We start from the raw sequence: 22,564 nt of genomic DNA, 5'->3' as shown, positions 1-22,564 counted from the left end.
TCACAGTTTCAAGATTTTCTCCCCATTTTCATTAGGGGGAAATAGGGGCTCACGTTACTATAATGACCTGTGGTTTTGCCTAATGCCATAGTATGGCACTTTTGTGTCCTTGGCCTGTTCCCATCCCCAGTATATGTGACGTGTTGGGCAGTTTTACAGGAAGCAGTGTGACTTTCCAGGCACAAACAAGCCAATAACAGGTGCTGTCGGGGCTCTGTTATTGGGTCACAACCCCTAGTTACGGCTCTGGCTTTGATGCTGTCAAGACACTGTCATGCCTAGTAGTGATGAGCGGGTTCGGTTTCTCGGAAACCGAACCCCCCCGAACTTCAGCCTTTTTACACGGGTCCGAGGAAGGTTCGAACCTTCCCGCCTTGCTCGGCTAACCCGAGCGCGCCCGAACGTCATCATCCCGCTGTCGGATTCTCGCGAGGCTCGGATTCTATCGCGAGACTCGGATTCTATATAAGGAGCCGCGCGTCGCCGCCATTTTCACACGTGCATTGAGATTGATAGGGAGAGGACGTGGCTGGCGTCCTCTCCGTTTATAGAGAAGAGAGTAGAGAGTTAGAGACACTATTTGGTATTTACTAATTTTGGGGAGCATATTAGGACTGGAGTACTACTACTTGCTGATAGTGTGACCATTGACCACCAGTTTAATTAATCCGTTCTCTGCCTGAAAAAAAACGATACACAGTGTGACACAGTCACATACCATATCTGTGCTCAGCCTCAGTGTGCTGCATCATCATATGTAATACAGTATATCTGACTGTGCTGAGTGCTCACTGCTCACACAGCTTAATTGTGGGGGAGACTGGGGAGCAGTTAGAGCAGGAGTACATAAATAATATATTTTAAGTACAGTGCACACTTTTGCTGCCAGAGTGTGCCACACTGCCAGTGTGACTGACCAGTGACCACACTGACCACCAGTATATTGTGATTGTCTGCTTAGGACGGAGTACTACTTGCTGATAGTGTGACCAGTGACCAGTGACCACCACCAGTTTAATTAATCCGTTCTCTGCCTGAAAAAAAAACGATACACAGTGTGACACAGTCACATACCATATCTGTGCTCAGCCCAGTGTGCTGCATCATATGTAATACTGTATATCATTATCTGACTGTGCTGAGTGCTCACTGCTCACACAGCTTAATTGTGGGGGAGACTGGGGAGCAGTTATAGCAGGAGTACATATTTTAAGTACAGTGCACACTTTTGCTGCCAGAGTGCCACTGCCAGTGTGACTGACCAGTGACCACTGACCACCAGTATATTGTGATTGTCTGCTGACCACCAGTATATTGTGATTGTCTGCCTGAAAAAGTTAAACACTCGTCGTGTGGTGTTTTTATAAACGCATTCTGCAGACAGTGTCCAGCAGGTCCGTCATTACATAATATATATACCTGTCCGGCTGCAGTACTAGTGTGATATATATATATATATATATATATTTTAATTTTATCTCATTATCATCCAGTCTATATTAGCAGCAGACACAGTACGGTAGTCCACGGCTGTAGCTACCTCTGTGTCGGCAGTCGCTGGTCCATCCATAATTGTATACCACCTACCCGTGGTTTTTTTTTCTATCTTCTTGATACTAGTAGCTTACTTTAGGAGTCTGCAGTGCTGACAGACAGTGTCCAGCAGGTCCGTCATTACATAATATATATATACCTGTCCGGCTGCAGTACTAGTGTGATATATATATATATATTATTTTTATCTCATTATCATCCAGTCTATATTAGCAGCAGACACAGTACGGTAGTCCACGGCTGTAGCTACCTCTGTGTCGGCAGTCGCTGGTCCATCCATAATTGTATACCACCTACCCGTGGTTTTTTTTTCTATCTTCTTGATACTAGTAGCTTACTTTAGGAGTCTGCAGTGCTGACAGACAGTGTCCAGCAGGTCCGTCATTACATAATATATATACCTGTCCGGCTGCAGTACTAGTGTGATATATATATATATATATATTTTAATTTTATCTCATTATCATCCAGTCTATATTAGCAGCAGACACAGTACGGTAGTCCACGGCTGTAGCTACCTCTGTGTCGGCAGTCGCTGGTCCATCCATAATTGTATACCACCTACCCGTGGTTTTTTTTTCTATCTTCTTGATACTAGTAGCTTACTTTAGGAGTCTGCAGTGCTGACAGACAGTGTCCAGCAGGTCCGTCATTACATAATATATATATACCTGTCCGGCTGCAGTACTAGTGTGATATATATATATATTTTATTTTTATCTCATTATCATCCAGTCTATATTAGCAGCAGACACAGTACGGTAGTCCACGGCTGTAGCTACCTCTGTGTCGGCAGTCGCTCGTCCATCCATAATTGTATACCACCTACCCGTGGTTTTTTTTTCTATCTTCTTGATACTAGTAGCTTACTTTAGGAGTCTGCAGTGCTGACAGACAGTGTCCAGCAGGTCCGTCATTCCATAATATATATATACCTGTCCGGCTGCAGTACTAGTGTGATATATATATATATTTTATTTTTATCTCATTATCATCCAGTCTATATTAGCAGCAGACACAGTACGGTAGTCCACGGCTGTAGCTACCTCTGTGTCGGCAGTCGCTGGTCCATCCATAATTGTATACCACCTACCCGTGGTTTTTTTTTCTATCTTCTTGATACTAGTAGCTTACTTTAGGAGTCTGCAGTGCTGACAGACAGTGTCCAGCAGGTCCGTCATTACATAATATATATATACCTGTCCGGCTGCAGTACTAGTGTGATATATATATATATTTTATTTTTATCTCATTATCATCCAGTCTATATTAGCAGCAGACACAGTACGGTAGTCCACGGCTGTAGCTACCTCTGTGTCGGCAGTCGCTCGTCCATCCATAAGTATACTAGTATCCATCCATCTCCATTGTTTACCTGAGGTGCCTTTTAGTTGTGCCTATTAAAATATGGAGAACAAAAATGTTGAGGTTCCAAAAATAGGGAAAGATCAAGATCGACTTCCACCTCGTGCTGAAGCTGCTGCCACTAGTCATGGCCGAGACGATGAAATGCCAGCAACGTCGTCTGCCAAGGCCGATGCCCAATGTCATAGTACAGAGCATGTAAAATCCAAAACACCAAATATCAGTAAAAAAAGGACTCAAAAATCTAAAATAAAATTGTCAGAGGAGAAGCGTAAACTTGCCAATATGCCATTTACCACACGGAGTGGCAAGGAACGGCAGAGGCCCTGGCCTATGTTCATGGCTAGTGGTTCAGCTTCACATGAGGATGGAAGCACTCAGCCTCTCGCTAGAAAAAAGAAAAGACTCAAGCTGGCAAAAGCACAGCAAAGAACTGTGCGTTCTTCGAAATCCCAAATCCACAAGGAGAGTCCAATTGTGTCGGTTGCGATGCCTGACCTTCCCAACACTGGACGTGAAGAGCATGTGCCTTCCACCATTTGCACGCCCCCTGCAAGTGCTGGAAGGAGCACCCGCAGTCCAGTTCCTGATAGTCAGATTGAAGATGTCAGTGTTGAAGTACACCAGGATGAGGAGGATATGGGTGTTGCTGGCGCTGGGGAGGAAATTGACAAGGAGGATTCTGATGGTGAGGTGGTTTGTTTAAGTCAGGCACCCGGGGAGACACCTGTTGTCCGTGGGAGGAATAGGGCCATTGACATGCCTGGTGAAAATACCAAAAAAATCAGCTCTTCGGTGTGGAAGTATTTCAACAGAAATGCGGACAACATTTGTCAAGCCGTGTGTTGCCTTTGTTAAGCTGTAATAAGTAGGGGTAAGGACGTTAACCACCTCGGAATATCCTCCCTTATACGTCACCTGCAGCGCATTCATAATAAGTCAGTGACAAGTTCAAAAACTTTGGGCGACAGCGGAAGCAGTCCACTGACCAGTAAATCCCTTCCTCTTGTAACCAAGCTCACGCAAACCACCCCACCAACTCCCTCAGTGTCAATTTCCTCCTTCCCCAGGAATGCCAATAGTCCTGCAGGCCATGTCACTGGCAATTCTGACGAGTCCTCTCCTGCCTGGGATTCATCCAATGCATCCTTGCGTGTAACGCCTACTGCTGCTGGCGCTGCTGTTGTTGCTGCTGGGAGTCGATGGTCATCCCAGAGGGGAAGTCGTAAGACCACTTTTACTACTTCCACCAAGCAATTGACTGTCCAACAGTCCTTTGCGAGGAAGATGAAATATCACAGCAGTCATCCTGCTGCAAAGCGGATAACTGAGGCCTTGGCATCCTGGGTGGTGAGAAACGTGGTTCCGGTATCCATCATTACTGCAGAGCCAACTAGAGACTTGTTGGAGGTACTGTGTCCCCGGTACCAAATACCATCTAGGTTCCATTTCTCTAGGCAGGCGATACCGAAAATGTACACAGACCTCAGAAAAAGAGTCACCAGTGTCCTAAAAAATGCAGCTGTACCCAATGTCCACTTAACCACGGACATGTGGACAAGTGGAGCAGGGCAGGGTCAGGACTATATGACTGTGACAGCCCACTGGGTAGATGTATGGACTCCCGCCGCAAGAACAGCAGCGGCGGCACCAGTAGCAGCATCTCGCAAACGCCAACTCTTTCCTAGGCAGGCTACGCTTTGTATCACCGGTTTCCAGAATACGCACACAGCTGAAAACCTCTTACGGCAACTGAGGAAGATCATCGCGGAATGGCTTACCCCAATTGGACTCTCCTGTGGATTTGTGGCATCGGACAACGCCAGCAATATTGTGTGTGCATTAAATATGGGCAAATTCCATCACGTCCCATGTTTTGCACATACCTTGAATTTGGTGGTGCAGAATTATTTAAAAAACGAGAGGGGCGTGCAAGAGATGCTGTCGGTGGCCAGAAGAATTGCGGGACACTTTCGGCGTACAGGCACCACGTACAGAAGACTGGAGCACCACCAAAAATGCCTGAACCTGCCCTGCCATCATCTGAAGCAAGAAGTGGTAACGAGGTGGAATTCAACCCTATATATGCTTCAGAGGTTGGAGGAGCAGCAAAAGGCCATTCAAGCCTATACAATTGAGCACGATATAGGAGGTGGAATGCACCTGTCTCAAGCGCAGTGGAGAATGATTTCAACGTTGTGCAAGGTTCTGCTGCCCTTTGAACTTGCCACACGTGAAGTCAGTTCAGACACTGCCAGCCTGAGTCAGGTCATTCCCCTCATCAGGCTTTTGCAGAAGAAGCTGTAGACATTGAAGGAGGAGCTAACACAGAGCGATTCCGCTAGGCATGTGGGACTTGTGGATGGAGCCCTTAATTCGCTTAACAAGGATTCACGGGTGGTCAATCTGTTGAAATCAGAGCACTACATTTTGGCCACCGTGCTCGATCCTAGATTTAAAACCTACCTTGGATCTCTCTTTCCGGCAGACACAAGTCTGCTGGGGTTCAAAGACCTGCTGGTGAGAAAATTGTCAAGTCAAGCGGAACGCGACCTGTCAACATCTCCTCCTTCACATTCTCCCGCAACTGGGGGTGCAAGGAAAAGGCTCAGAATTCCGAGCCCACCCGCTGGCGGTGATGCAGGGCAGTCTGGAGCGACTGCTGATGCTGACATCTGGTCCGGACTGAAGGACCTGCCAACGATTACGGACATGTCGTCTACTGGCACTGCATATGATTCTCTCCCCATTGAAAGAATGGTGGAGGATTATATGAGTGACCGCATCCAAGTAGGCACGTCAGACAGTCCGTACTTATACTGGCAGGAAAAAGAGGCAATTTGGAGGCCCTTGCACAAACTGGCTTTATTCTACCTAAGTTGCCCTCCCACAAGTGTGTACTCCGAAAGAGTGTTTAGTGCCGCCGCTCACCTTGTCAGCAATCGGCGTACGAGGTTACTTCCAGAAAATGTGGAGAAGATGATGTTCATTAAAATGAATTATAATCAATTCCTCCGTGGAGACACTGACCAGCAGCAATTGCCTCCACAAAGTACACAGGGAGCTGAGATGGTGGATTCCAGTGGGGACGAATTGATAATCTGTGAGGAGGGGGATGTACACGGTGATATATCGGAGGATGATGATGAGGTGGACATCTTGCCTCTGTAGAGCCAGTTTGTGCAAGGAGAGATTAATTGCTTCTTTTTTGGTGGGGGTCCAAACCAACCCGTCATTTCAGTCACAGTCGTGTGGCAGACCCTGTCACTGAAATGATGGGTTGGTTAAAGTGTGCATGTCCTGTTTATACAACATAAGGGTGGGTGGGAGGGCCCAAGTACAATTCCATCTTGCACCTCTTTTTTCTTTAATTTTTCTTTGCACCATGTGCTGTTTGGAGAGTGTTTTTTGGAAGGGCCATCCTGCGTGACACTGCAGTGCCACTCCTAGATGGGCCAGGTGTTTGTGTCGGCCACTAGGGTCGCTTATCTTACTCACACAGCTACCTCATTGCGCCTCTTTTTTTCTTTGCGTCATGTGCTGTTTGGGGAGTGTTTTTTGGAAGGGCCATCCTGCGTGACACTGCAGTGCCACTCCTAGATGGGCCAGGTGTTTGTGTCGGCCACTAGGGTCGCTTAGCTTACTCACACATCTACCTCATTGCGCCTCTTTTTTTCTTTGCGTCATGTGCTGTTTGGGGAGTGTTTTTTGGAAGGGCCATCCTGCGTGACACTGCAGTGCCACTCCTAGATGGGCCAGGTGTTTGTGTCGGCCACTAGGGTCGCTTATCTTACTCACACAGCTACCTCATTGCGCCTCTTTTTTTCTTTGCGTCATGTGCTGTTTGGGGAGTGTTTTTTGGAAGGGCCATCCTGCGTGACACTGCAGTGCCACTCCTAGATGGGCCAGGTGTTTGTGTCGGCCACTAGGGTCGCTTAGCTTACTCACACAGCTACCTCATTGCGCCTCTTTTTTTCTTTGCGTCATGTGCTGTTTGGGGAGTGTTTTTTGGAAGGGCCATCCTGCGTGACACTGCAGTGCCACTCCTAGATGGGCCAGGTGTTTGTGTCGGCCACTAGGGTCGCTTAGCTTACTCACACAGCTACCTCATTGCCCCTCTTTTTTTCTTTGCGTCATGTGCTGTTTGGGGAGTGTTTTTTGGAAGGGCCATCCTGCCTGACACTGCAGTGCCACTCCTAGATGGGCCAGGTGTTTGTGTCGGCCACTAGGGTCGCTTAGCTTACTCACACAGCTACCTCATTGCCCCTCTTTTTTTCTTTGCGTCATGTGCTGTTTGGGGAGTGTTTTTTGGAAGGGCCATCCTGCGTGACACTGCAGTGTCACTCCTAGATGGGCCAGGTGTTTGTGTCGGCCACTTGGGTCGCTTTGCTTAGTCATCCAGCGACCTCGGTGCAAATTTTAGGACTAAAAATAATATTGTGAGGTGTGAGGTGTTCAGAATAGACTGAAAATGAGTGGAAATTATGGTTTTTGAGGTTAATAATACTTTGGGATCAAAATGACCCCCAAATTCTATGATTTAAGCTGTTTTTTAGGGTTTTTTGAAAAAAACACCCGAATCCAAAACACACCCGAATCCGACAAAAAAAATTCGGTGAGGTTTTGCCAAAACGCGGTCGAACCCAAAACACGGCCGCGGAACCGAACCCAAAACCAAAACACAAAACCCGAAAAATTTCAAGTGCACATCTCTAATGCCTAGTAGAAAACTCCCTAATCTCCCCCATCATTTAGGAGATTTTTTTTTTTTAATTGATAATGCAACAACACAGTATGCACCTATGAAAAAGAACAGGATGTGCGCTCCCCATCCTACCCCTGGTACCATCCGCCCAAACTTCTCAGGGCTGGAACCAGACAGCAGTTCCCTTGGCAGGGCAACATCCTCAGTGCAGGGCAGCAGCAGGGAGGGGTCAGTTACCACTGTGGGGGTATGGAGTGGTAAATCAGTGAGTAGCGGTAATTCCCTGTGTGCCCCCCACAAGCCGTCAGTGTCCATCTCACTGCCCACCCAGCCAGTCCACAGTAATCCCCACTCATTCAGCCCAGTGTTCCACCCTCCAAATCCCTATCTCGCTGCCCCTTCCCATCATGTCCAGTGCCCCTCACAAATTCTCTCCTATCCTGCCAGGTCAGTTTATCACCCCCGTTCTTTCCCCCAACCAGTCCACTGCACCTCAGCAAGAACCCCCCCCCCCCCCCCAGCCAGTCAATTATGTGTCTCCCCCTCATTCAGCCCTGTGTACCCCCTTCTCCAGCCTAGTGTTCCCCCCTCCACCCTTCCCATCCAGCCCAGTGCCCCATATATATCACCCACTGCCTCTCCCATTCACCCTCTACCTGGCGTCTCCCATTATCTCTCCCAATCACCTTCTCTCTGTCACTTACTGCATTTCCTGTCACCTTCTCCCTGTCATCCTCTGCCTCTCCCTTGCATCATCCACTGCCTCTCCATGTCTTCATATCTCTCCCCGTCACCCACTGCCTCACCCTCTGCCTCTCTCCTTTGTCACTATATCCCCAACACCCTCCGGTCACCCTCTCCCCGTCACTATCTGCCTCCCCATGTAACCCTTTCCTGTCACCCACTGGCTTGTGGATACATCATTCCCTTTGAGGCCAAGCCCCTTTCTGTGAGGCCACACCCACTTTCTCAGGACCGTTCAACGTGTGCAATCCCCTCCCTCCTGCCATGGTGTCCCCCTGTCATTTTGTTCTGGATTCTCCCCTGGACAGCTCTCTGCAGTGACTGGTGAATAGCGATCGAATCAATAATAAGTGCTATCTACTACATTTGATATATTCCCAGCACTTTCTCCACAATGCATCAAGGAACTAAGAGGTCTATTTACTAAGCCTTGGATGGAGATAAAGTCGCTGGAGATAAAGTACCAGCCAATCAGCTCCTAACTGTCATTTTTCAAACATAGCCTGTGGCATAGCAGTTAGGAGCCGACTGGCTGGTACTTTATTTCCAGCTACTTTATCTCCATTCAAGGCTTAGTAAATAGACCCCTAAGTAAGCTATTGGGGAATGCTATCAGACACCTAGGGTCCGCATTGTATCACACTAAAAAATCTGGGGGTATATTTACTAAAGTGCAGGTTTATAGTAATGGAAATGTTGCCAATAGCTACTTATGATTCTACTCAATCATCCTTTTAGACGATTACAGATATAATCCACTTCTATAAATCCACACTTTAGTAAATATACCCCTTTGTGTCTATATTGTGATGCCACCACAGCTATTAGAGGGAATGTAATAGGGTGTGAGAATCAGAAAGTTAGATATTTTGTGAGAGTTCTGTTTTTTTAAATTGGCAATCATTTACATGGCAAAATCAACCTGTAAATGAGTCTCACTTCCTGATTCTCACACCCTATTACATTCCCCCATTGTGTCTGTATTATCACCATCAGAAATCTGGGGTCTGCTTTATATGTTATATAGCCACCAAATAATTTAGGTTCTGAATGGCATAGCCACCAGGGATCTGATATCTTCAATGTACAGTGATCTCCAGAAGAGGGTTGGCATTGTACAGTATTGGCTAGAATGCTCTACTGTATAGAGGTCACTAGAGTGATCTCTGAATTTTATATCTGTCACTTGAATGCGCTCTGTATTTGATATGGAACACAAGAATAGCATTGCATTTTATATTGGTGTTCTATATCTGTGTTTCTGAATATGTCTTTAAAATAATGTTTCTTTTCTGCCCTTTGGCTTAATAAAATCATTCTTCATCAGACAAACAAGTTCCACAAGGTTTTGCAATTTTGAGGTAACATCTTAGATATCTAAGAATATATTGTGGACATTGGATATAGGAGTGAGTTGTGTCACTTTGAGGTAGCTGTTGGCATAGGAAAATTACAGTATGTACAGAGAGACAGAACATTGCAAACAGAGAGAAATCAGCCTATCCTGGAGAGAGGTATGCTATGGGGGTATGCGTTTGGCATCTCGGCAGTGGGGCAGGAGGTTGGAGTCACACAGAGGGCAGGATGATGGAGATACACAGTGGGTAGGAGGCTGGAGTGACGTGGCAAGAGGCAGGGGTAAGAGGCTGGAGTGATGGAGGGCTGGTGAGACACAGGACAGGAGGCTGGAGTGACACAGGGGGCAGGAGGCTGGAGTGGCACAAGGGGTAGGAGGCTGGAGTGACACAGTGGGTAGGAGGTTGGAGTGACACAAGGCGCAGGAGATACACAGAGGGTATGAGGCTGGAGTGACGTGGCAAGAGGCTGGAGTGATGGGGGGCTGAAGAGACACAGGGCAGGAGGCTAGAGTGACACAGGAGGTAGGAGGCTGGTTGAACCATTGTTGTATCATGATGACATTTGTTATATTCCTACACAAACAGACATCTTCTAGACCATGAATAGTAAATACCAACTGCCTTGAGAGGATGAATTTCTTCAGAGGTTCCCTGTTTCAGGGAAACTACCAAGGGGGGCACCAAAAGGAACTTTTCACCCTGATTTCAACTTGGTCTAGAACTGGCCCTGTTACAGCCTTAGGCAGCAATAAGGGACAGGTATAGTGGTGGTACAAGTTTTGCTACAATATAGGCTTCCCCATGCAAACATTTGTAACTCCCACTCCCCTGGATAGTCTGTGTTTCCATCTGATTTGCAAGTATTTGTGCACTTATGCTGGGTATACACTGGGGATCATTCCGACCCGTTCATACGCAGCGGTTCTTCGCAGCGGTTCTTTTTGTCGTTGCGGGCAATAACCGGAAGAAAAAAGAAAGTGATCGCTGGCGCGATCGCAAAAACATTGACAGCGGAGAGGCGTTCCGGGGCGTCTACTCACCGTTTTCCGGGCGTGGAGATCCGAACGCAGGCGTGTCCAGGCGTTTGGAGGGCGGATGTCTGACGTCAATCCTGGGACCTTCGTTGCTGGATCCGTCGCACAGGGTAAGTAGTGTCTGACCCTGGTCTTGTTTTGCAGGAAACTTTTTTAGCATAGCGGGGCTGCACAAGCGATCACAGCCCTGCTATGCTAAAATACACTCCCCCATAGGCGGCGTCAAGTTGATCACACGAGCAGCAAAAAGTTGCTACGTGTGATCAACTCAGAATGACCATCTATCAGATAGTGTGTTCCAATTCGATAAATGCTCCGATCCGAAGGGCACCTGTACACACTGAGCAATTTCTTGCTCAGTGTGTTCTTTCTTGTGATCTTAATGGGATTGGGAATGCAGTACATGCTACGGATGTGTTCACATTCATTAATTTTGCGAATGAGTCGTGGGTGCAAATTTGCCATGAATGCAATAATACACACCCGTTCATAGGACATAGGACAGCTGTCCTATGGATCGAGGGTGCATGTGCAGTGTTCACGAATGTTCGCGGGCACGCTATTTGTGGCAAATGACCAGCGATTTCCGCAAATAGCATTAAAGCTGAGCTGAGCACATCTGCATATCATTCTCCCGATCTGAGTGTTCCAAGAGCACTTGAAGCCATTTATTAGCTTCAAAGCTCTAACGCTCCTGCATACACACTACTCCCGCAGCTGTAAGGGGGGAACTGAGGATCAGTGCCAGCTTGAGGGACAGTGTGGAGGCCACCGGAACACTCTACTGATCAAGACTGGCAGTGTTGGTGCCAACTGCAGTGCCAGCTGCACCGCCACTTCAAACTTCTCTGCCCTGGCCTTGACATGCTAGGTCATGATGTCTGCCTTCCTGCCCACTCGGAGCCCTGAAGTGGAATCTGCACTGATGTTGCTGCTGCTGGACTGCAGGTGCTGTCCATGTCTGAGGGCAGCAAGGGACTCTTATCTTCTTGTGACGTAAGTCTTCTGTGAGATGGCTTGGGCAATAAATGTGTGTGGGTTTTTTCCCACTGAGGGCAACGTGTTCAATTTTTTTCCACTAGGGGACAATGTGTTTTTGTTTGCTTTTTCCTGAGTAGGACAATGTGTGTGTTTTTTCTGTGGGGGTCAATGTGTGTACTAATTGTTAAAAAAAAAACTTTTAGGGCTCTATTTTTTATCATTTGCGACTAGCCCCTGAGAATAAACATTCCGTACCACTGCAATTCGCAGCAATCTTTATGTACCAGGTGTACCATTGGTGAGACACCTGGACAGTGGTTCTGATAGACGCCAATCCCAAAGATCACTGAGAAGTAATGTGATCGCAATGCGCCATGCTCTATTTCGCCTCTTGGCAACTGGTATGAACTTACTCCACTGATCCAATTACTGAGCCGATCAGACGATTATCAGCTGATTGGTCCAATAATTGGATAGTGCTTTCCTGGCTTAAGCTCACAATTCATACTATTATGTCTGCGTACTTAATTAATATTGCCTGTGTGCAGAGGCGGACTGGTCATAGGGCGCACATGGAAGATTCCCGGTGGGCCGACGCACCGGAGGGGCCTGTTTTGTTTGAGGACATGTGGTCCTTTTTATAGACATAATGAATAAGATGCAAAATAATTTGCATATATGAAAATGACTTTGCCACTTAGCCTGTGATTGCAGATGATCTAGTACAGGGGTGGCCAAACAGTCGATCGCGATCCGCCGCCCATCCACCCGAAGCCGCGCCTCTCCTGCCTGCCGCCCTGCCCCTCAGTCTGGTCTCCGGCCGTGACGGCGGAGTGTATAGCTCAAATCAGGCGCCGGTTCGTTAGCCAATCAGAGCTCGCGGACCGACGCCTGATTTGAGATATACACGCTGCCGTCACCGCGGAGATCAGACTGAGAGGCAGGGTGGCATATCTGGCACTGTGGGCACATGTCACTGTGGGCACATGGCACTGTGGGGGCATATCTGTATCTGGCACTGTGGGGGCATGTCACGATCCGGGTATCTGGACGCCATTTCTTACCTATCAGATGCCTCCTAAGGCTGGCTCAGCGCTCCAGGACCGGATCCCATCTGTTATCCTGATGTGCACATTCCCGCATCCTCTCCTGTCTCTCTGGACGCAGTCACAGTAACGCCTTATACATCTGGCATGGCGTCTCCCGCGGCCTCCGCCGCCGTCCCTGAGCTTCTGCATTCAGAGTGGCGATTACGTCAGCCGTGGCCTCCGCTGTGTCCGCGTGGTCGGATGTGCATCTGTCAGCCTGGCGTCTCCTGTCTCCGGTGGCCGGCGCCGCCATTACTGTTTTCCAGACCACATGGATTACAATCCAAACTTCCCTCCAAGTGTCTGCATGGGCGCAGCCATCTTGGATTCTGTCAGCTGATCATTCCTACCAATCCGTTGTCAGTATTATTAATTTGCATAATTGCCTAGCCAACGCCTTCCTTGCTGCAGGTATAAATAGGTTGTGCCTGAGCAAGGAAGGCGTCAGTGCTTTGGTTGTCAAACCTAGTTCCAGTTTGTCTCTCTTCTGTGAATGTCTTCCAGGTTCCAGCTCCTGTCTCCAGACTTCTGCTATAGAGACCCGCACCAGCATTCCATCTGCGGTGTAGCCTGACTCTCCGATCCATACTGGACTCACCTGTTTCCAGCTACAACATCACCTGCTTCCAGCTCAGCTTCCAGCAGTGTACAGCTTCTCTTAAAGGGCCGGTGTCCTTTCTGCAGTTTACCACTCTCCACCGGTATTATTATTTCTCCGCTCTCAAATTCTACATTTCATCTACATTGCATCGCTCTCAAGCTTTATTTATTATTTAACTGGTTCCAGCCAGTATCCACTCCGTGCCAACACCTGTCTGGTTCTAACCAGTACCCACAGCAGCATTTTATCTACAGCAGTCCAGCTTTCCCTGGAACACCAGCTGGTACGACCCTGGGCTTTCCTCATTGCTACAGTTGAGCCTGGTAAGGACTTTCCAACTTGCAGATAATAAGAACTGTCTCATACCACCAGAGCTCTGTGGCCCCTGCCACCCTGTAGTACCCAGGAACTGTATTATTATTTCTCTGCTGATTTTTATGTTACCTTTTACTGCTACTGTGATGCATGGAGTTTGTCATAAATAAATATCATTGACTTTTACTCAAGTTGTCGTGGTCACGCCTTCGGGCGGTTTCTCTTCATGTTACTTACATGTCCAGGGTCTGATACAACCTCCCAGGTTCCGGTACATCTCAGCCCCTACAACTGAGGCTGCCTTCCGTCAGCTCAGGCCCTCAGTTGTGACAGGGCATATCTGGCAATGTGGGGTCATATCTGTATCTGGCACTGTGGGGTCATACCTGGCACTGTGGGGGCATATCTGGCACTGTGGGCACATGGCACTGTGGGAGCATATCTGTATCTGGCACTGTGGGGGCATATGTGTTTGAGTTTTTTACCTGTGGGGACAGATCCGGCCCTAACCAATATGATGCCCTAGGCAAGATTTTGGCTGGTGCCCCCTAGCACCGCCGCTAGTTCTGCAGGAGATGCCTGGCATGAGTCAGCTGGCAGCTCTGCTAACGTCGGGCGCCTTTTGTTTATGAAAATGCATCATATTATTTGCATACTATGTGGCTAGGATGCACAAGCAGCTTCTGCTGATTAAAATGATATGCAGCATGCCTATATACTGTGTGCGACTGCGGCTGTATCTGCATACATTACAGTGATTTCCAGGAATACACTGTAACATAGCATTTCGTATGCAGTAACACACAGAATATAGGCATGCCGCATATCATTTTAATCAGCAGAAGCTGCTGGTGCCCCTAAGCATACCAAATACCCTAGGCATTTGCCTAGTTTGCCTATACCTAAGGCCGGCTCTGTGTGGGGGCCAATGTGTTATTTCGTGCGAGACAGTCATTACACTCTCTGCAGCAAGGCTACGTCCCTTTTTATGTTATACCATGCCCACTTTTTGTTATGCCACGCGCTATTATTCCACCTAAGTAGATCACAAAAGCTTTTCAGCTTTCAAAGTAGATCGCTGACTCCAAAAGTCTGGCCACCCCTGATCTAGTGTATGCTCTGTTTGTCTGCTTGGCTGACATATAAGATTGAGTGACTAGTGATTGGGATACGGTTGGTGTAATAAGCAAGAAAATATATCTTTCTAAAGAATGATATCGTTTCCTAAATTCTGAGGGTGTATCATATAATGTGCTCATAATATTTAATTTTATTTCCTTTTAACTTCCCCCTTGATGCTGGACATCCCCACTATCTGGAAAGTCTTGGGGGGAGGGTGCTGCTGCCATGGCCCATGGCTAGACCTTACACCTCTGGTGCTGCCCAAGTGGGGCAACTAGTACAAATTTTTCCAGGGCCACTTTTTGTTCCCAATCCGCCCCTGCCTGTGTGTCACATTCAACAACCAGTTCAGGAATGATGTGTGTGTTATTTTAAGTATCTGTATGTTTTAAAATAATAACTTAATGTATGTGTGCCCATCTGTGTATATGTGTCCCATAATGCACACACCTGGTTGTAGACACAAATTTTCAAACAAATGTGCCTTATTAATATTTAATAAATAATTAACCATCCATGTGATTTGGTGTTAGTTACTTTGAATAAAACAATTTCTCACTTTATTTTTAAATGTTAAATCCTAGGAAACAAGTGTTTGATTCCATCTCTTTTCTTAATTTAGGTGTTTCAGGTCAGTATACTCAGAGACAAAATCTAAACCATTTACTGAGTTCAAGGAGCAAAAATTGGAGCAGTCTTAGAAAATCCATGACAGAAAAGCTAAGAGAAAAATGGTATATATTACTGACGGAATAAAAACAGGTTGCTTGTAACAGAACTGTGTGGGAAAATACACTATAATTTCCTGTCTCTGGTGTGGCATACACTGTTGAATGGGATGTAGATAACTGTACACATGATACCTGCAATAGCATATTAATTGACCATGCTGGGATGAGACACATTAAAGACTGTCTCCTGTGATAGACTGTAGCGAACGTCTTCTTAGTGATCATCGGTAAAAAACAGCAAAATAGCAATATGATGATCAGCAACAAAATTTAGGTTTATATTTATATGGAAAAAAAATATATCTATATATATATCTATATATATATAGATATATATATATATAAACATTTTATTTTGTAGTTGTCTGATCTAATTGTAATCTCTCTGCTATAACAGTTACTATTACGCTGAACAGAACCAGATAATGCAAAGTTACAAGGAGATACAAATCATGACAGTTCTGCAGTAGACTTCCATCCAGTGCTCTCTTGACCCAGTAGCCTCTTATGAAATATCCTTTTACTTAAATCCAATTCAGAATTCTAATGCCAAAAACAGCTCTGTAATATTAATATTTTCAAGACTGCATCCACTCAAACAAAATCAAATGAATAAAACATCAGCTGGCTAACAGCGATTTAAAACACTTTGCTAACTGATGTATAAAATGTGTATATAATAAATCTATGTTATGTATACCATCAAAACAACTTTTGCTTTTTTGTACAAATTATTTCACATTTAGTTTATGTAGGTAAAGCTATCAATACAATTGTGACTTAACAACTTGCAGCCATATACATAACCTACGATATCATATAACATATGAAGTGACTTCAATAGTGTTAAACAGTAAAACGAATTGGCTCATGCAGATCTAGCAATTAAACCAAATAAAAAAGTGAATAATTGCAGCATCAAACATGCTGAGCAGTAGAATAATTCAGATTGACAAGTTTATCACACTCACCTAGTCAGTATGTATGAAGAAATCTTCCAGTTTTTTTTTACATGCTCCAAGCTGTTTAACAGCCCCGTACCAAGGTACAGTATACACCACTGGCTGAGCGTCTTCACATCCTAACAGACCTGAATGAGCTTTGCTCAACCCTTAAACCATTTATTAAAGCTCCACCAGAGGGCGGTGCTGTGCATAAGGGACAGCCCAGCTGAGCCGTGCATATACAGTAGGAGCTGTTCTCTCACTTCGCAATACAGAAATGCACAATCACTTCTCTCTGACAAGGGATCTACTGTAGGCAGCGTTTTTACACTTACATTTGTTGCAGATGACTTGTGGGGTTCTTATATGTTTTTGTATTTAAGTCTAGCATAGATTTGACCTTAAGGCTGTCCTTATTCTTTTCTTGTCTACATGATTAGCGCTTTCAGAACAAGCGAACTCTGGGATGATTTACAATATGAAAACGAATATACGTATCATATTGAACTTAAAAGAGTGATAAATATGTAATTGAACCTGTAGCACTAACAGGTTGACGTAACATTTGAAAATACAAAATTGCACGTATTTTTATTCTAGCTTATAAATGCAAGCACCTAGACAGATCCTAGGTTGTGTGATGTGTTGCCCAGAGGCGGAACTACCGCCAGTGCAACCAGTGCGTTGCACTGGGGCCCGCCACTGTCCAGGGGCCCAAAGCATGTAATGAGTCAAACTGACTCATTACATGCCGCTGTGTGCTGCGGGCAACCGCTGCCCGCAGCACACAGCCGCCCGGAGAGGAGAAGAGCGCAGCGGACACGGGGGGAGGAGGAGGAGGAGGAGGGAGGTGGAGGAGGGAGCCGCAGCAGCGCTTTGTTACTGGTGGAGGCACTGCTGCTGCTGTCCCTCTGCTTCACTATAGGCTGTCTTCCACCGCTGTGAAGCGCATCCCAGCATTCACAGCGGCATAGAACAGCCTATGGTGAAGGAGAGGGACAGCAACAGCAGCGCCTCCACCAATAACACTGCGCTGCTGCGGCTCCCTCCTCCACCTCCCTCCTCCTCCTCCTCTCCTACCCGTCTCTGGAGAAGCTGCACCGAGGAGCCTGAGCCAGCGAAGAGAGTAAGTATAATTCTTTCTTTCTTTCTTTCTTTCTTCCTTAATGTGCAAAAAGGGCATGCTGTCTGCCGTTATGTGTAAAAAGTGCATGCGGTCTGCCGCTGTGTAACAAGGGCACGCTGTCTGCCGTTATATGTAAAAAGGGGGACGCTGTCTGCCTTAATGTGTAAAAAGGGGACGCTGTCTGCCGTAATGTGTAAAAGGGGACGCTGTCTGCCGTAATGTGTAAAAAGGGGACGCTGTCTGCCGTAATGTGTAAAAAGGGGAATCTGTCCGCCGTAAGGTGTAAAAGGGTCTCTACCTGGTGTAGTGGTACTACTGTGCGGCGTAATTTGAATAATGGAGACTACTGTGCACCGTTTTATGAATTGGTATTATTTTGTGGCCACACCCCTTCCCTGCAAAGCCACGCTCCTATGTATTTTTGCACGCGCCTACGGCGCGCACTGCCCCTGTTTGCATGCAGGGGTGGGGGCTCTGATGCCGTTTCTTGCACACAGTGCTAAAATGTCTAGTTACAGCACTGTTGCTAGGTATCCATTTCTCTGGCCCTGAGCAGGTCCCCCTCACCAGATACTCTCCAGGGGTGAGGGGGTGGACTAGGATGGGATGAGGGGGGGGCAAAGCATTTTGTCGCACCTGGGCCCACCGCTCGCTAGTTCCGCCACTAGTGTTGCCTAAAGGCTCACTGGCAGTTGGTGTCTCGTTCCAGATATATATCTTTAGGGCTCTATCTCAGTTGAAGGACTGAAAAACCCCTTCCTGATCTGCCCATTTCAGAGATAGCACATTGCATATGTTTGTGGGAAATAGAGTGCAGATGTGTCCTCATACTGGCATACACCATACGGTACATTTATCGGGACCGAGTTTCTACAAGAGGTGTCGTGTCTTTAATTTTTGCATGTTGAGGGTTATTCAGAGATGGTCACAGATTTTGCTATCCAGGGCTGTTTCTAGATAATTTGGCTCCCAGTGCAAACAGTAACAAATGCGCATCCCCCATAGACATAAAAAAGGTGCACGTGCTCCCCTCAAGGGGGTGTGGTCTCACTAAAATCGGCGTGGCCTCGCAGGAAAAGACTACCTCACACCACAGTCTTTGACCCTGCAACAACAGACCTCAGCCACCACAAAAAAAAAAATTCCACCATATTAAGCCCCACACAGTAATGCCCCTTGCACCATATAATGCCACACACTGCAATGCCAGTGATACATAATGCCCTTCAGTAAAGCTTCTAATTACTTTTAAATTACCTGCTCATTGCCAGGGGTTTCATGTGCTGGGTGTCATGCTCGTTGCCAGTGGTTTCATGCGCTGGGTGTCACGCTCGTTGCCAGAGGTTTCATCCGCTTGGTGTCATGTTCGTTGCTAGTGGTTTCATGTGCTGGGTGTCATGCTTGTTGCCAGGGGTTTCATGCTCTGGGATCCATGCTCGTTGCCAAGGGTAATGTTTATTGTCAATGTTCCATTGTCGTTTAAGAGTTTTTTAAAGAAATGTTACTGAGGTGATATGAAAGTACAGTACCTCTGTTTAAAATAGTTTACACTCACCATCCTACCCTTATAATTACCAGGAAGCGGTAATACTGTAAGCAAGGGTCCCTCACTGTTGCTGCAATGAAAGGTAAATTCACAATACAGACAATAGAAGAGAGGAAGAACTAAACACTGGCATATCTTCTGCCATAAGCACTGCACCACAGATTGTCAGGGGTCAATTCTGCTACCCCCCCTCCCTCTTCCATAACGCTTCGCTCGGGGGGGGGGGGGGGAGCGGAGTTTCACAGAATGACGCTGTTGTGTCTTGACGTCACAACGAATCCGTGTCATTCCGCCAAACCCTCCCCCTACCCTGAGCTGAGTGTTGTAAAAGAGGGAGGAGGGGGAGCTGAAAGCAGCAAAGTGCCGCGGCGAGTGCTCCGTGCGAAATGGCACTGTTGCTATCGCAGCAACATCTGTGACCATACTACTCATATGCTGGGGGCCGCCCCACAATGTGATCGCAATTCAATAGTGATTGCATTGAATAGATGTTGACACCTGCCTGTGCAGCCCCTATTGTAGGAATGCAGGCGTCATCAGCTGGCCCCGAAAACAGCCATAACATGCCTGCGTTTCCATCCCTCCTCCTCCCCAATGATGCGTTGCCACCCCCAGATGCCCGTCGCCTAGCACTAGATATGCCAGGCTGCAACTTTAACTGCACAGGAATTTGTTTTAAAGACATGCACGTTGCATACCAAGGAAGCACACCATAACTTGGCCTGACTGAGGGCTTAATTCAGCATGGAACAATCCTTCCCAATGATGTAGACACGATGAATATGCCTAGTTAAATAGCTACTACGGCATCTATTATATAGATGGGACTACCTACTGATAAATTACTGTAATCAGGTATCATTATTATTTAACTTAACAGCTACAGGCATGATAATCTTGGCTATGCGTAATATAACTAAAGGCAAAAGATTGTTCAATCAATTAAGTACCTAAAATAGCTCATAAGGGGCAAAAATAATATAGGGCAGGATGTAAAAAAGTCCGATTTCTTCGGCCGTACGGGATGCCGGCCGAACTTGGACTTTTTTATAAAGGGGCATCATGTACAAGGTTAAACCTGCATGGCTGCCAAACTCGTACTTCATTACCTCGTGGCCAATTTAATGTCTCCTATAACCCTCCTAATGATGCTAAAAATATCACACCTTGCCTACAAGCATATACATATACTGTATATTAGTACAACAATTCATAGAGCCACAACCTTATGGATCAGACGGCTGAGCTGAACAAACACGAATATATTACAAAGGTTATATGTCAGTCCATAAATAGAGCAGATTATATATTGTCCCCCAACAATTTAAAATTGAATTCTATATAAGTACTCCATTGCAGTGACTCTTTTACTCCAGTCCCCTTAGTCTAATTCTGTCACACAGTGGTGAGCACTGACTCCGCAGGCCATACCCCACCCACTGCATTGACATATAAGAAGTTTGAAGCAGTATTGTCCATTGCCAAAAAAGTTTAAAAAAAATGAAAACAGTAAAAAAAAAATGTTGTTTGTACAATCTTTGTGCACTGTACCCCAGTGCACTTTGTGTTCACTTCACTTACTGTACATATAAAAGCAGTCTATATGCTCTGTTCCTGGACTTCCTTGCCAGTGGCAGTTGTAGAGCAGTCCATTATTCAAATAGGGAAGCCACATCAACTGCCCCCCCCCCCCTAAACACTGTCAAACATTGCTGGGTGTGGTTCCCCATTTGAATAATGGACTGCTCTGCAACTGCAAATGGCAAGGCAGTCCAGCCTTATGGTTCAGGAGATTTTGTGATAAATCAGTGGTAATTCCCCCCTCACAGAGGAGAGTTAAGATTTCCCACCCAGCTGGGGCTATAAAGAATGCATGGTGCCAACGATACAAAGTCACGGAGGGGGGAGTACACAATGCTCTGTTCCTTGACTACCTTGCTATTGGCAGTTGCAGAGCAGGCCATTATTCAAATAGGGGAGCCACATCAACTGCTACCTCTAAACACTGTTAAACATTGCTGGGTGGACTGCTCTGCAACTATCTTCCCAACCTTTACAGCACTGAGCAGGGCAGCATCAGAGGCAGGATGGGGCAGAGAAGGAAGCAGATTATTCTCCTCAGCACCAGCCTTTTGACAGCATCAATCTGGGGAAGGCGAGCCCGGAGTTGCGGCCTGACAAAGATTGGCAGCGGTGGGCGGAGCATGTCCTGTTGTAAGTATAATTGCTGATCTTCTGTGATAACTAACCAGTTATCTTTAGGTATTTTCCGTTATATGTATAGTTTTCTGTTTAATATGTAAAAAAAAATTAAAAGCAGTATTAAATTTGCTTAAATACCAGTGCTTTTCATCTCTTTGTGATTATGGGCCTAATTCAGCAAGGATCGCAAATCAGCAAAATTAGCAAAAAAAGCGTAAAAACGCAAATTCTGCAACTTAAATAGCAAAAACTGAGAAAAAAAAAACCCAATTTCTGAGACTTCGCAAAAACTGCATATGCACTACAAAAAGTAGGCGTGTAGGGTGCGTACTAAAGGGCTGGACTCGCAAAAACTACGATCAGGGGCGTGTTGTGGGGCGTGTTGTGGGCGTTTGCTGATGGTCGGTGGGCGGTGCATTCGCAATTTTTACAACAGATCGCACATTTCTGATGTGCAGTTTCTGAGTGACTACAGGTCTACCTTAAGAATTGCACAAGCTGACCTCAGTTGTAGACTGCATGTATACTGCAGTCATTGCTTCATTACACCCAGCTGTAGAAAGCTCACACACCTCAGTCCACAAATCACTTCATTCAGCTGTATTGGAACTTATAGGCCCTACACACTTGGCGATATTCTGAAAGATATGAACGATCTCGTTCATAAATGAACGAGAACTCGTTCATATCTTTCAGTGTGGAGACTTAAGCGATGAACGATGCGCGTCCCCGCGCTCGTTCATCGCTGGTCTCCCGTCGGCTGTGCATGCAGGCCAATATGGACGATCTCGTCCATATTTGCCTGCACTTCAATGCAGCCGGGTGACGGGGGGAGTGAAGAAACTTCACTCCCCCCGTCACTGCCCCCCCGCCGCCGGGTCGCTCGTCGGCCGTATCGGCCGTCGGGCACCTCGGCGGCACATCGCCAAGTGAGTAGGGCCCCTAAGAAACATGTAAGGTATTGTTTAACTCTGTAACACATGTTGATTGTGAAAATATGTTACTAACCGATTTGTGTTTACACTTACTAACAATCGAGGTTTGACAACCACACTATTTGATAGAAGCAAATGTAAAATAACCTTTACAAGCATTTTGCTTAGTAGTATCTGCTGAATGACATTTAGCTTCCTAACATTTTTGTGTTT

The 22,564-nt window shown here is 46.4% G+C and overlaps 1 protein-coding gene across 1 annotated transcript in view; it reads right to left on the bottom strand.

Moving 5' to 3' along the window:
- The window catches only part of NMUR1 (neuromedin U receptor 1), a 139,419-nt gene extending 122,750 nt beyond the window's left edge, over positions 1 to 16,669 (bottom strand). Inside the window, exon 1 of the mRNA XM_063916550.1 lies at positions 16,570 to 16,669. The gene's annotated coding sequence lies outside the window, so the exon portion shown is untranslated. The remainder of the gene's footprint in view (positions 1 to 16,569) is intronic.
- Positions 16,670 to 22,564: the final 5,895 nt, after the last annotated feature.

The sequence above is a fragment of the Pseudophryne corroboree genome, chromosome 4 (assembly GCF_028390025.1).
Source record: "Pseudophryne corroboree isolate aPseCor3 chromosome 4, aPseCor3.hap2, whole genome shotgun sequence".
Taxonomy (NCBI): domain Eukaryota; kingdom Metazoa; phylum Chordata; class Amphibia; order Anura; family Myobatrachidae; genus Pseudophryne; species Pseudophryne corroboree.
The sequence above is the reverse complement of the archived record's forward strand: the minus strand, read 5'-3'. Positions and strand labels throughout refer to the sequence as shown.